We start from the raw sequence: 13,657 nt of genomic DNA on the forward strand, positions 1-13,657 counted from the left end.
AGTAATTGGAGTTGCAGCTGCCAGCCTATGCCACAGTAACAGCACTGCCAGATCCAAGCTGTATCTGCAACCTATGCTACATCTCGTGGCAATGCCGGATCACTAACCCACTGAGCAAGGCCAAGGATCCAACCCCCATCCTCACAGACACTATGTGGGGTTCTTATCCCACCGAGCCACAGTGAGAACTCCCTTTTCATTTTCTTTACATTCCACATGTAAGCGAGATCACACCACATTTGTTTTTCTCTATCTGAATCATTTTGCTTAGGTACTGCTCTCAAGGTTCATCCATATTATTGAGAATGGCAAGAGGTATTTTTTATAACTGAACATATTCCATTATCTGTCTCTCTTTCTCTCTCTCTCTCTCTATATATATATATATATATATATCACACTTTTTGTATCCATTCACCCATTGATGGACATACCTAGGTTGTTTTCATGTCTTAGCTGTTGTAAATAATGCTGCATTGAATATGGGAGTATTTGAACATATAGATATCTTTTCAAAGTTAGTGTTTTCATTTCCCTCAGATAAATACCCAGAAGTTAAATTGCTAGATAATATGGTAATTCCATTTATATTATTTATTTATTTAAGTGAAATTTTCCCTCAGGCATGGCTGGATATTTATTGCCAAACAGGGCACAACCCAGTATCTCCATGGATAAAAACTTCAGGAATGTGAAAGTTTCCTGTGGATGCACAAGGCATAGCATGGGAGGCATGGACTGGCTGTGATCACCATTGCGACCACTGACTACTTTAATTTTGGGTGGAAACTCCATACTGTTTTTCACAGTCTTTAGCAATTTTAATCCCACCAAGAGTGTACAATAGTTCTTTTTTCTCCACATCCTCACCAGCATTTGGTTTTTCTTGTCTTTTTGATAGTAACCACTCTAACACACCTAAAGTGATATCTCATTGTGTTGATTCACATTTCTTTCATGATTAGTGTTGAGCACCTTTTCATCTGTAGGTCAATCTGCATGTCTTCTTTAGAACAATATCTATTCAGATTTTCTTTCCATTTATTAATCAAATTTTCTATTTTTAATATATTGAGTTGTATGCATCCTTAATATACTTTGACTATTAACCTCTTACTAGATACATGATTTGCAAATATTTTCTGTAATTCTATAAATTGTATTTTAATTTGTTGATGGTTTCCTTTGCTGTGCAGATTTTTCATTTGCTGTAGTCCAACTTGTTTATTTTTGCTTTTCTTACCTTTGCTTTTGATATGAAATTCAAAAAAATCATAGCCAAGCCTGATGTCAAGGAGCTTATCATCTATGTTACTTCTATGAATTTTGCGGTTTTAGGTCTTTTGTAAGCATTCAATTCAGGAGTTCCCATGCGGCTCAGCAGTAATGAACCTGACTAATTTCCATGAGGACTAGGGTTTGATCTTTGGCCTCGCTCAGTGGGTTAAAGGATCTGTCATTGCCATGAGCTGTGGTATAGGTCACAGACACAGCTCGTATCTCATGTTGCTGTGGCTGTGGCATAAGCCAGTGGCTACAGCTCTGCTTTGACCCCTAGCCTGGTAACTACCATAAGCCATGTGTATGGCCCTAAAAAGACAAAAAAATATTCAATTCATTTTGAGTTAATTTTGTGTACAGTGTAAGATAGTGGTTTAGTTTCATTCTTTGGCTTGTGGCTATCTGGTTTTCTCAACACCATTTATTGAAGAGACTGTTCTTTACCAGTTGTATATTCTTGGATCCTTTGTTGTACATAATTGAACATATATGCATGGGTTTTTTTCTGGGCTCTCTATTCTGTTTCACTAATCTCTGTGTCTGTTTTCGTGCCAGTACCATTACAGTTTTGATTACTCTAGCTTGCAGTATAGTTTAAAGTCAAGGAGCATGATTCCTCCAGCTGTGTTCTACTTTCTCAAGGTTGTTCTATCTGTGGCTTTTGTGTTTCCATAGAAATTTCACAATTGTTTGCTTTAGTTCTGTGAAAATTGCTCTTGGTATTTTGATGGGATTGCATTGAATTTGTCAATTGCTTTGGGTAGTATGGTAATTTTAACAATGCTAATTCTCTCAATCCATGAACACAGTGTATCTTTTCATTTGTCTGTGTTGTCTTGAGTTTTTTTTCATCACCGTCTTATACTTTTCTAAGTACATGCCTTTTACCTTCTTAGGTAGGTTTATTCCTAAGTATTTTATTTTATTTTATTTTATTTTATTTTATTTTATTTTTCCTGTTGTTATTGTTGCTATTTCTTGGGCCGCTCCCGCGGCATATGGAGGTTCCCAGGCTAGGGGTTGAATAGGAGCTGTAGCCACCGGCCTACACCAGAGCCACAGCAACATGGGATCCGAGCCGCGTCTGCAACCTACACTACAGCTCACGGCAACGCCGGATCGTTAACCCACTGAGCAAGGGCAGGGACCGAACCCACAACCTCATGGTTCCTAGTCGGATTCGTTAACCACTGTGCCACGACGGGAACTCCAGTATTTTATTTTATTTTTTTTGATGCAATGGTGCATAGAGTCAGAGTCCAGAAGACTCAATAGCCTGACAACTGGTGAGTGAAGTCAGGTACTGGTATTAGTGCTAGCCTACTGGTAGGCAGAGGTGGGTTCTGGATTATGGCTGCAGGGCCCATTGGTCTCAGAGCTGGTGTTGGATCACTGGTGGAGGGGCCAGTTCCTGACACAATTGGACAGAGGGCTCAGGTATTCCGAAGCTTGTGTTGGCTTGCTGGTGTGTGGGCCATGTCTGCAGGCTGTGGGATCACAGTTTTCTTGTGTCTTTTTTTTGCACCCTGTTAGGTGAGGCTGGTGCAGAGGCCAAAGCTATCTCCCTGGAGGGTAGGGGCAGAGCTTAGGAAATTCTGGTGCTGTTGCCTGCCCACTGGTGGGTAGATCTGGGTCCTGGGCTCTCTGGTGGGCAGGGGTGTGTCCAGAGCCAGCTATGGGCTAAGGAGTTGTTAAGGCAGCCTCTCTGCTAATGGGTTGGGCTATGTCCCCACCCAGTTATTTGCTTGGTCTGAGGCATCCCAGCTATTGAGCCAAGGCAGTGATGGAAAATTCCACAAAGGTGCTTGCCAGCACCAGTGTCTACATGGTAGAAGGACCACCTCAAAAAGGCTGCCACCAGTTTCTATGTCTCCAAGGTGAGCTGAAGTTGCCTTTTGCCTCTCCAGGAGACTTTCCTAGATCATCCCAGGCTCCTATTGAATTACTGCTTTTGTCCTGGGTCCCAGAGCTTGACATTTTCTATGCTACCCTTTAAAAGTAATGTATGTATTTTCCCCATCAAAGTCTACTACAGTAGAATCCGAAGATATCTAAATGGCCTCAGCTCCAATATTTGGCTGTGCAGGCTTTAGGTTGGTAAGGGCTGAATACCAGGCTTCTATCAACAACCAAATTACAGCATAACCCATGTCTAGTGTTTTTCAGTACACAGAATTGGGGTTTGTTTTGAACCCAACTATGTAGTTTGTCTTGTTGAGCATCTAGTTTTCCTCTAGGAAATGAATCTTTCTTAGGATCACATCTCTTGGGGGTTTCCTGATATATTGTTTAGCCTGTGCTAATGCTTTCTCTGACTGGGGGGAAGAATTCTATTCCTTTTCTCTCATGCTATTTATTAGTTGGGAAAGTTTCCCATAAGACATTGGGAACCCTCCCATAACTAGAATATATCCATACCACCACTGTGTTATTGCCTGTCACTTGCCATATATCCATTGCTGGACCCTGTTCAGCAGATTGGATACTCTCTGATACACTATTTACTTGCATTTGATGCAAAGAGACTTTGCAACTAACTTAATTTCCATGTTTTTGTTACATGCAATTTCTACTTTCTCTACTACCCTTTTTGGCCTCTGTATTGTATATATGGTTCCAAACTTCCTCAAGTCTATATTTGCTTCGTGTACAGTAGAATAAATATGTAATATTTTCTGAAACATATTATCATATTGGCTTGGATAAAAACATGTACATATTTATAGTGCCATAATATACCATTGTTGTCCCAAACTCACAGAAAGTATTGAGTGTTAAATGATTTGCAAAAGAAAAAATAAATCACTTGAATAAGTATAAAATAACAAGGCATTTTTTAATGCAAAGAAAAACAATATCTGATAAAAGTATCTTCTTGGTATTTAGAGTTTGACTTATTTTATATAGTAATCTTTTCTCTTGTTTTTATAAATAATTATGATATATAATATTAAGCCTGTCGTTTCTTGCCCAATCACTTCTAATAATAACTGAAGATGGTTTAACATGAAAACACACAAATATTGAATGTTTAAAAGAAGCTTAAAAGAGATATCACAAAGAGAGCAGAAAAAAGAACAGGGATAGTTACTGCTATTAAATTTTGCTCTGAGTATTCTGGTAGCTAAATATTAAAGAAAATCATTTGAGTATTGCATTTTTATTAACTGATAATATATTTTCAAACATATATTTGAAATATATATTCAGGAAATTTTGAGTTTATGATTTTTGTTGCTCTATGCTCAGTTGAAAATCCAAAAATACACTACCCAAAATATTTTGATTCCACTTCTAATATATATTAAACAGACTTTCTGCTTTGCTGCTTTAAACTTTGCATGTTTATTCAATTGTACCTTAAAACTGTGCACCTCTCTCTCTCTCTTTTTCTCTCCTTCTGAGATTTGAAATACCAGAAAATAGTCTGGATGCATGCCTCAGTTTAGGAAATATTGGCAAAAATCACTGTTCTATTTTACCCACTAGTGTCATCTAGTGGAAAAAAGTAGAAATTGGGGGCTTATACTAAAAAAAAAAGAAAAAAAAAAGAATCTAGTAAGTAATATTTTTATCTTCTTTGTAAATTACCCATGATTAATACATGTTATTTTTATTTATTTATTTTTGTCTTTTTGTTATTTCTTGGGCCGCTCCTGCGGCATATGGAGGTTCCCAGGCTAGGGGTCTAATTGGAGCTGTAGCCGCCGGCCTATGCCAGAGCCACAGCAACGCAGGATCCGAGCCGCGTCTGCAACCTACACCACAGCTCACGGCAACGCCGGATTGTTAACCCACTGAGCAAGGGCAGGGACTGAACCCGCAACCTCATGGTTCCTAGTCGGATTTGTTAACCACTGCGCCACGACAGGAACTCCTAATACATGTTATTTTTTAAATGAAGAGAAGTAAACAAAACTGAAGAACTTGTATTAAGATTAATATATGACCTATTTTCACCAGTTTTGTTTCCATTATGGTTTCCATCAACCATAATGTTGAAGCTGCATTTCACATGATTTGTGTAGTGCTCTCAGCTTTTCATAATGAAATTCTCTTTGTCCCTTTGAGTAGCTGCAATTAGCATTTAAAAGGCCTCATCTTACTTAGTCCTGTAAGGTAACACCATGTGAAAACAAGGCTCTGAGGTGGGAAGTTGCAGATCAAATATTTGAATCTCAATCTTCACGACACAAAAATAGTTATCTTTTTTTTTAGCAGGGGTGCTGCAGCATGTGGAAGTTCCTGGGCCAGGGATTGAACAAGGGAACTCCCCAAATAAATAGCTTTTTTTCATTCTATAAAGTTTTATTGAAGTTATTTGAATTACAATGTGATAATTTCTGCTGTACAACAAAGCGACTCAGTTATACATGTACACACATCTATTTTTGTTCATATTCTTTTCCCACATAGATTATCACATAGTATTGGCTGGAGTTCCCTGTGCTATACAGAAGGTCCCCATTGGCTGGCTAATCATTCCATATAGCTCAGTGTGTATATGCCAATCCCAAACCACAAGTCCATCCCCCTCTCCCTGTCCCCTTTGGTAACCATAAGTTTTTCAAAGTCTGTGAGTCTGTTTCTCTTCTGCAAATAAGTTCATTTCTATCCTTTTTTTTTTAGATTCCACATATAACGGATATCATGTTTATCTTTCACTGCCTAACTTCAATTAGTATGATAATTCACTTAGTATGATAATCTCTAGGTGCATCCATTTTGCTGCAAATGTCATTATTTCATTCTTTTCTATGTCTGAATGGTATTCCATTGTATATATATGTACCACATCTTCTATATCTACTCCTCTGTTGCTGGACATTTATGTTGCTTCCATGTCGGCTATTGTAAATAGTGCTGCAAAGAACATTTGGGTGCATGTATCTTTTCGAATTATGGTTTTCTCCAAATAAATGACAAAAAGTGAGATCAAAATAGATACTCTTAACCACTAGGCTATCATCACCCCTCTGGCTATGGTATATGGTTAGGGAGGTAGAATCAATCTTTGTGAGGGTGAAGATGTAGATTGAAAAATGATATTAAAATTGTCATTTGTTTTAATAAAAATTTTGGCCAAAAATCAAGAGAGACCTTCAATCTCATTTCTAGGCACCTAAATAATTAATATATTCTTTTTGTAGGATAACAAGTAAAACATTTTAAACACTAAGATAGATACTTTGGTCATAAGGATTTTTAGCAAAATTCCTCAATTTCTTGCTTAAGATGACCTGAAGGAAATAGGTTTTCCTAAATCTGGTTTCTTGGTTTCCTAGTCCTCTAATGCTGAGGTCTCTTCCTGACTATTAATTCGTTTTTCTTGACTGTGGGTCTTCCCCCCAATTTAGGAGTGGCAGACTATAAACAAAACTTGAAGCTGGAATTCCTCAAACTGTCATTAGTAAGCTATTTATTGGTACAAGTTTTTTGTAACACTAGGGCTTTTTTGGAGGGTGAATTTATCCATGACAAAAAGATATCTAATTTCATGCAGTAGTAATAATAGCAATCTGTCATTAATCTATTATTTATGTATGCCTATTATTTCCTTGATATAGTTGTTTATGTGCATTTTCTACACAACAATCCCATTACATGGGTGGGTATTACTATTATCCTTTTTTTATAATTGGGATAACTGATGGTTTGGGGGGTTATCTAACTTCTTCAATATCATAAAACTAGTAAGCGATCCAATAGAATTAACATTTCAATCTGTATCTGTTTACCTTCAAATGTTGTCCTCTTAACCACCATTTCACATGAAATGCTGAACTCCTCAATCTATGTGGCCTTGGAGGGAAAAGGGTAGTAAAATTTACTAAGTCCCTCACCCTCTCATCCTCACTTTTTGTTATTAAAACTCCTAGCCAAGTATCCTTCTATTGCAATGGATGCAGATGGTTCTTAGTCTTTCTCAGTGTCAACTGGAGATTTGATGCTGTTCAGAATAGGGTTTTCATGAGTAATAATGAAATTAATCCAAGAATAAAATAATTAAACATTTATAAAAGCACTGACTCTATGCCAAAATTATAGTACTAAATTATTACTGTAATAAAAGAGATATGAACAAAGTGCTTTGACATTCTAAGAAAGAACCAATTTCTTCTGTCTGTACAATTTAAAAGTCTTCACAGAAAAAGTGTTATTTGTCCTGGGCTTCGTTTTTGACAAAAAGAAAACAGAAGGCAAAGTTGTTAAAGGGATAAATATGAGTAAATATGTATAGGCATGGAAACAGATGATAAATTTGGAGAATGATGATTAGTTTGATGTGACTTGACCATAAGATTCTTGGTCAGGGAAAGAGATTTACACAATTTGAAGGTGGAAAGGTACTTTAAAGATAGGTAATAATGTTTTAAAAGCTCTGCTAAGGCATTTGGATGTTATCTTATGAGCACTAGAGATCTATTGAAGATTTTTCAGTAGAAGAATGGATGAATCAGATTTGTATTTAAGAAATAAAAATCACTCAACTCTAGGGAGGAAGATGGATTGGAGAGCTCAGGAGTGTAAGCAAAAACCAACTGTTTCAAGAGTCCAAGAAAGAGCTGATAAGAGCCTAAAATAAGATGACAACAGTGGGGAGAATGTGGAGACATTTTGCAGATACATTCAACAGTATCTGAGAACTATGTATGTGTTAAATGAAATAGAATAGTCAAATATTATTTTAAGCAATATAGTCTAAATGACTGAAAGGTATAGGGTGACTAGAAGAAAATAAACCAAGAGTTCACTTTTACTACTCTAAACCCTCTACCAAACAGCAACCATATGGGAAGATAAAAAATAATTATTTGAGCTATTTGAGTTAATTATTTTTAACCTATAGTCACAGCAGATATTACTGTAGTAGTTGAGGAAGGTGTCTGGAGACAAACTTGTCAAAGAAAATGTAGTTTTGGAAGATAGGAAAAGTTGATATTTTCTCAAGTGAAATGTTTATCTGCATATAGTAAGGAGCACAATGCATAACTATCTGCCTCCTTTTTAGAGACTTTGTTTTTTCTTTTCTTTTTTTCTTTTTTTTTTTTGTCTTTTGTCTTTTCAGGGCCACACCCATGGCATATGGAGGTTCCCAGGCTAGGGGCCCAATTGGAGCTACAGCTGCCAGTCTATACCACAGCCACATAAATGCAGGATCTGAGCCACTTCTGGGACCTACACCACAGCTCATGGCAATGCCGGATCCTTAACCCACTGAGCAAGGCCAGGGATTGAACCCGCAACTTCATGGTTCCTAGTCAGATTTGTTTCTGCTGTGCCATGACGGGAACTCCAAGACTTTGTTTTTTAGAGAAGTTATAGTTTCCCATAAAAATTGAATGGAAGGCACAGAGATTACCCATAGATCCCTTATCCCCACATATATACAGCCTCCCCCATTGTCAACATTCTTTGGCAAAGATATGCATTTGTTACAACTGGTGAACTTATATTTACAGAACATTATTACCTGAAGTCCATAACTCATATTTGCTTTTCTTCTTGGTATTGTTCATTTTATGGGTTTTTACAAATTATATGTATCCTCCATTACCATATCATATATCCTAAAAATACTCTGACTCAACCATTCCATCCCTCCCTTTCCTCTAACTCAAGGCAACCATTGATAATTTTGCTGTCTCCATAGTCTTCCCTCTTCCAGAACGTCATATAGTTGAAATTATATAGTTTGTAGCTTTCATAGATTTTTTCCACTTTACATGTTCCTTTTACTTTGATATATGCATTGAATATTCTTCCATGTCTTCTCATGGCTGGATAGCTTATTTTATATTTAGGGCTGAATAGTGTTTCATTGATTGTCCAGATGCACAGCAGTTTATTTTTCTGGTCATCTACTAAAAGACATCTTGGTTGCTTCTAAGTTTTGCTAATTATGAATAAATCTACTATTAGCATTCATGTACAAGCTTTTTGTATGACCAGGAGTTTTCAACTCCTTTGGGTAAATACAAGTATCGTGATTGCTGGATTGTATGTTTTAGTTTAAAATAAACTGTCAAACTGTCTTCCAAGTGTATGATTTTTCATTCCCACCAGCAATAAATGAGAATTCCTATTATTCCACATCCTTGCCAGTATTTAATGTTGTCATTCTTTTGGATTTTGGCCATTCCAAGAGGTGTGTAGTGATATTTCATTTTGGTTTTAACTTGCATTTCGTTGATTGCCTATGATGTAAAGCAACTATTCATATGCTTATTTACCACCTGTATACTTTCTTTGGCAAGGTATCTGTTTAAGCCTTATGCCATTTTGAGTATCAGTTGTTCATTTTCTTATTGTTGAGCTTTAAGTATTCTTATTATGTTTTGGGTAACAATCCTTCATGAGAGATATCTTTTGCAAATATTTTATCCTTGTCTGTAGCTTGCCTTGTCATTCTCTTGACAATGTCTTTCACAGAGCAGATGTTTTTAACTTTAATTAAATTCAGTTTACACATTTTTTTATTTCATGGATCGTGCCTTTGGCATTATATCCAAAAAGTCATCACTATAACAAAATTGTCTAGATTTTCTCCTATGTTATCTTCTAGAAGTGTTATAGTTTTTAATTTTACAATAATGTCTATGATTTATCTTTTTTTTAAGGCTGCCCCCATGGCATATAGAAGTTCCTAGGCTAGGGGTCGAATTGGAACCAAAGCCAAAAGCCTATACCACAGCCACAGCAACACCTGATCTGAGCCACATCAGTGAAATATGCTTCAGCTTGCAGCAATGCCGGAACCTTAACTAAGTGAGCGAGGCCAGGGATCAAACCTGCCTCCTCTTGGATATTAATCAGTTTCTTAGCCCACAGAGTCATAACATGAACTCCTATGATTAATCTTGAATTAATTTTTGTGAAGAGTTTAAGGTCTATGTCTGATTCTTTTTTTTTTTCTCATGTGAATGTCCAGTTGTCCCAAAACCATTTGTTGAAAAACTGTCTTTTCCCCTTTGTATTGACTTTGCTTCTTTGTCAAAAGATCAGTTGAGTATATTCATGTAGATCTATTTCTTCGCTCTCTACCCTGTTCCATTAATCTATTTGTTTATTCTTTTACCATTCCCGCAGTGTCTTGATTGCCATAGCTTTATATTAGGTCTATAAGTCAAGTAATGTCAGTCTTCCAACTTTGTTCTCCTTAAATATTATACTGGTTATTCTGTGTCTTTGCCTCTCTATGCAAACTTTAGATTAATTTTAATATCAAAAAAGAACTTGCTGAAATTTTGATTGGAATTGCATTGAATCTCTAAGCCAGATTGGGAAGAACTGGCAGCATGACAAGGTTGAGTCTTCCCAACCCATGAACATGGACTCTCTATTTACTTGGTTAATCTATGATTTCTTTCAACAAATTTTGTAGTTTTCCTCATATAAATATTATACATATTTTGCTAATTATTTAATTTAGTGGTAAAGAATATTGTTCTAAATTTTAAATTCCACTAATTCATTGCTAGATTAGGAAATAAATTGATTTTTGTTTATTAACCTTGTATCCTGAAACCTTGTTATGATCGCTTATTAGTTCCCAGAGTTTTTTCCCAATTCTTTTAGATTTTCTACATAAACAATTATGTCATCTATGAATGGAAACAATTTTATTTCTTCCTTCTCTTAATCTGTATCACTTTTATTTCCTCTTCTTGTCTTATTGCATTAGACAGAAGTTCCAGTACCATGTTGGAAAAAAGTCATGAGATAAACATCCTTGCCTTGTCCCTGATCTTAGCGGGAACGTTTTGATTTTCTCACTATTAAGTAAGATGTTAACCCTAGGGTTTTTTGGTAGGTATTCTTTATCAAATTAGGAGAGCTCCCCTCTATTCCTAGATTTCTGAGAGTTTATATCATGAATGAGTATTGGATTTCATCAAATCCTTTTCTACATCTGCATTTTGTCAAATGATATGATCATTTGATTTTTCTTCTATTATGTGTTGATATGTTGTATTACAGTCATACCTTGGAGATATTGTGGGTGTGATTTCACACCACCACAATAAAGTAAATATTACTTTAAAGTATTTTGTAGTACATATAAAAGTTATATTTACAGTAAGTGCCCACTGTAGTGTAGTGGAAAAGAATCTGACTAGCATCCATGAGAATGCAAGTTCGTCCCTGGCCTTGCTCAGTGGGTTGGGGATCTGGCATTGCTGTGAGCTCTGGTGTAGGTCACAGATGGAACTCAGATCCCATGTTGCTGTGGCTGTGGCATAGGCCAACAGCTGTAGCTCTGATTCAATCCCTAGTTATATTTATAGTTTGCTGTAGTCTATTAAGTGTGTGATAGCATTATATCTAAAATAATGTACATATCTTAATTAAAACAATTATTACTAAAATAGATAACCATCATCTGAGCTTTTTTTTTCAGCCATCCCCACAGCATATGGAAGTTCCAGGCCAGGGATCGATTCTGAGCCAGAACCCCAACTACAGCAATGATGAATTCTTAACCCACTGCACCAGGCCAGGGATTGAACTGGCACCACCACAGAGATAAGCCGAATCATCAACTACTGTGCCACAGAGGGAACTCCCCATTTGAGCTTTCAGTGAGTCATAATCTCTTTGCTGTAGGAGGATCTTGCCTTGATGTCGATGGCTACTGACTTATTAGAGTGATGGTTGATAAAGATTTGGGTGACTTTTTTAAAATAAGACAACAATAAAGTTTGCTGCATCAATTTACTCTTCCTTTCATGAATGATTTCTCTGTAGTATACACTACTGTTTGATATCATTTTACCTAGAGAAGAATTTCTTTCAAAATTGGACTCAATCCTTTCAAATCTGCTGCTGATGCATTAAGTTTATGTAATATTCTAAATCCTTTGTTGTCATTTCAACAATTTTCACAGTATCTTCACCAGGAGTAGATTCCATCCTAAGAAGATAGTTTCTTTGCTCATCCAAAAGAAGCAACTCCTCCTTTTTTAAAGTTTTATCATGCGATTGTAGCAATTCATTTACATTTTCAGGCTTCACATCTAATTCTAGTTCTCTTGCTATTTCTACCATATTGCATTATTTACTCCATCGAAATCTTGAACTCCTCAAAAGTCATCCATGATGGTTGGAACCAACTTTCTAAATTCTGGTTAAAGTTGACATTTTTAAGACTTTCCATTAATTATTAATATTGTTAATGGCATCTAGAGTAGTAAATCCTTTCCAGAAAATTTTCAACTTCTTTTGCCCATGTCCCTCACTTCTGAGTGCCATTGCTATCTATAGCAGCTATAGCCTTATGAAACATATATATATATATATATATATATATATATATATATATATATATATATATATTTAGGGCAGCACCTGCTGCATATGGAAATTTCTCAGGCTAAGGGTCAAATCAGAGCTGTAGCTAGAGCTTATGCCACAGCCACAGCAATGCCTGATCCGAGCTGCATCTGTGACCTATGCTGCAGCTTGTGGCAATGTCAGATCCTTAATCCACTGAGCAAGGCCAGGGGTCAAACCTGCATCCTCAGGGACATTATGTCTTGTTCTTAACCCACTGAGCCACAACAGGAACTCCTGAAATGTATTTCTTAAAAATAAAACTTGAAAGTCAAAATTACTCTTTGATCATGGACTACAGAATGGATTTTTTTTTTTTTTTTTGCAGGCATGTGAAAACATTAATCTCATTGTACATCCCCCTCAGAGCTATGGGGTGATGAGGTGCATGTTTAATTAGCAGTAGTATTTTGAGGGGAATTTTTTCTGAGCAGTACGTATCAAAACTTTTCTAAAAATATTCAACAAACCATGTTGTATAGATTGCTGTCTTACAGGCTTTGCTTTTCATTTATAGAACAGAGGCAGAGTAGATTTAGCACAATTCTGAAGGGTCTTATGATTTTTCAGAATGATTGAAGCACTGGCTTTAAATTAAAGTCACCAGGTTGCATTAGCACCTAATAAGAGGGTCAGTCTATCCTCTGAAGCTTTGAAAGCCAGGCATTGACTTCTCCTCTCTAGCTATGAAAGTTCTAGATGGAACCTTCTTCCAACATAAGGTGTTTCATCAACATTTAATATCTATTTTTGAGTGTAGCCACCTCTCTTCATTATCTCAGATAGATTTTCAAATAACTTGCTGCAGCTTCTACATCAGCACTTGCTGTTTCACTTTGGGTTTTCATGTTATGGAGATAGCTTCTATCCTTAAACCACATGAACCAACCTCTGCTGTCCAAACTTTTCTTTTGCAGCATTCTCACTTCTCTCAGCCTTCATAGAATTAAAGAAAGTTATGGTTCTTTAATTGTCTTCAAGAGCTTTTCATTTGCATTCACAACTTGGCTAATTTTTTTTCACAAGAAGCCGAGCTTTCAGT

At 36.4% G+C, this 13,657-nt stretch overlaps 1 long non-coding RNA gene across 1 annotated transcript; it reads left to right on the forward strand.

Annotated features, from left to right (window-relative positions):
• Positions 1–623: 623 nt before the first annotated feature.
• Positions 624–4,103, forward strand: LOC146394676 (uncharacterized). Its single transcript, XR_014834762.1, has 2 exons — positions 624–2,193; positions 2,495–4,103. It is a non-coding gene; the product is annotated as an uncharacterized LOC146394676 (long non-coding RNA).
• The last annotated feature ends 9,554 nt before the right edge of the window (positions 4,104–13,657 follow it).

The sequence above is a fragment of the Sus scrofa genome, chromosome X, assembly GCF_054392235.1.
Source record: "Sus scrofa isolate SSC_HxYL_T2T_F1_AM1 chromosome X, Sscrofa_HxYL_maternal_Yorkshire_Landrace_v2.0, whole genome shotgun sequence".
Classification (NCBI taxonomy): domain Eukaryota; kingdom Metazoa; phylum Chordata; class Mammalia; order Artiodactyla; family Suidae; genus Sus; species Sus scrofa.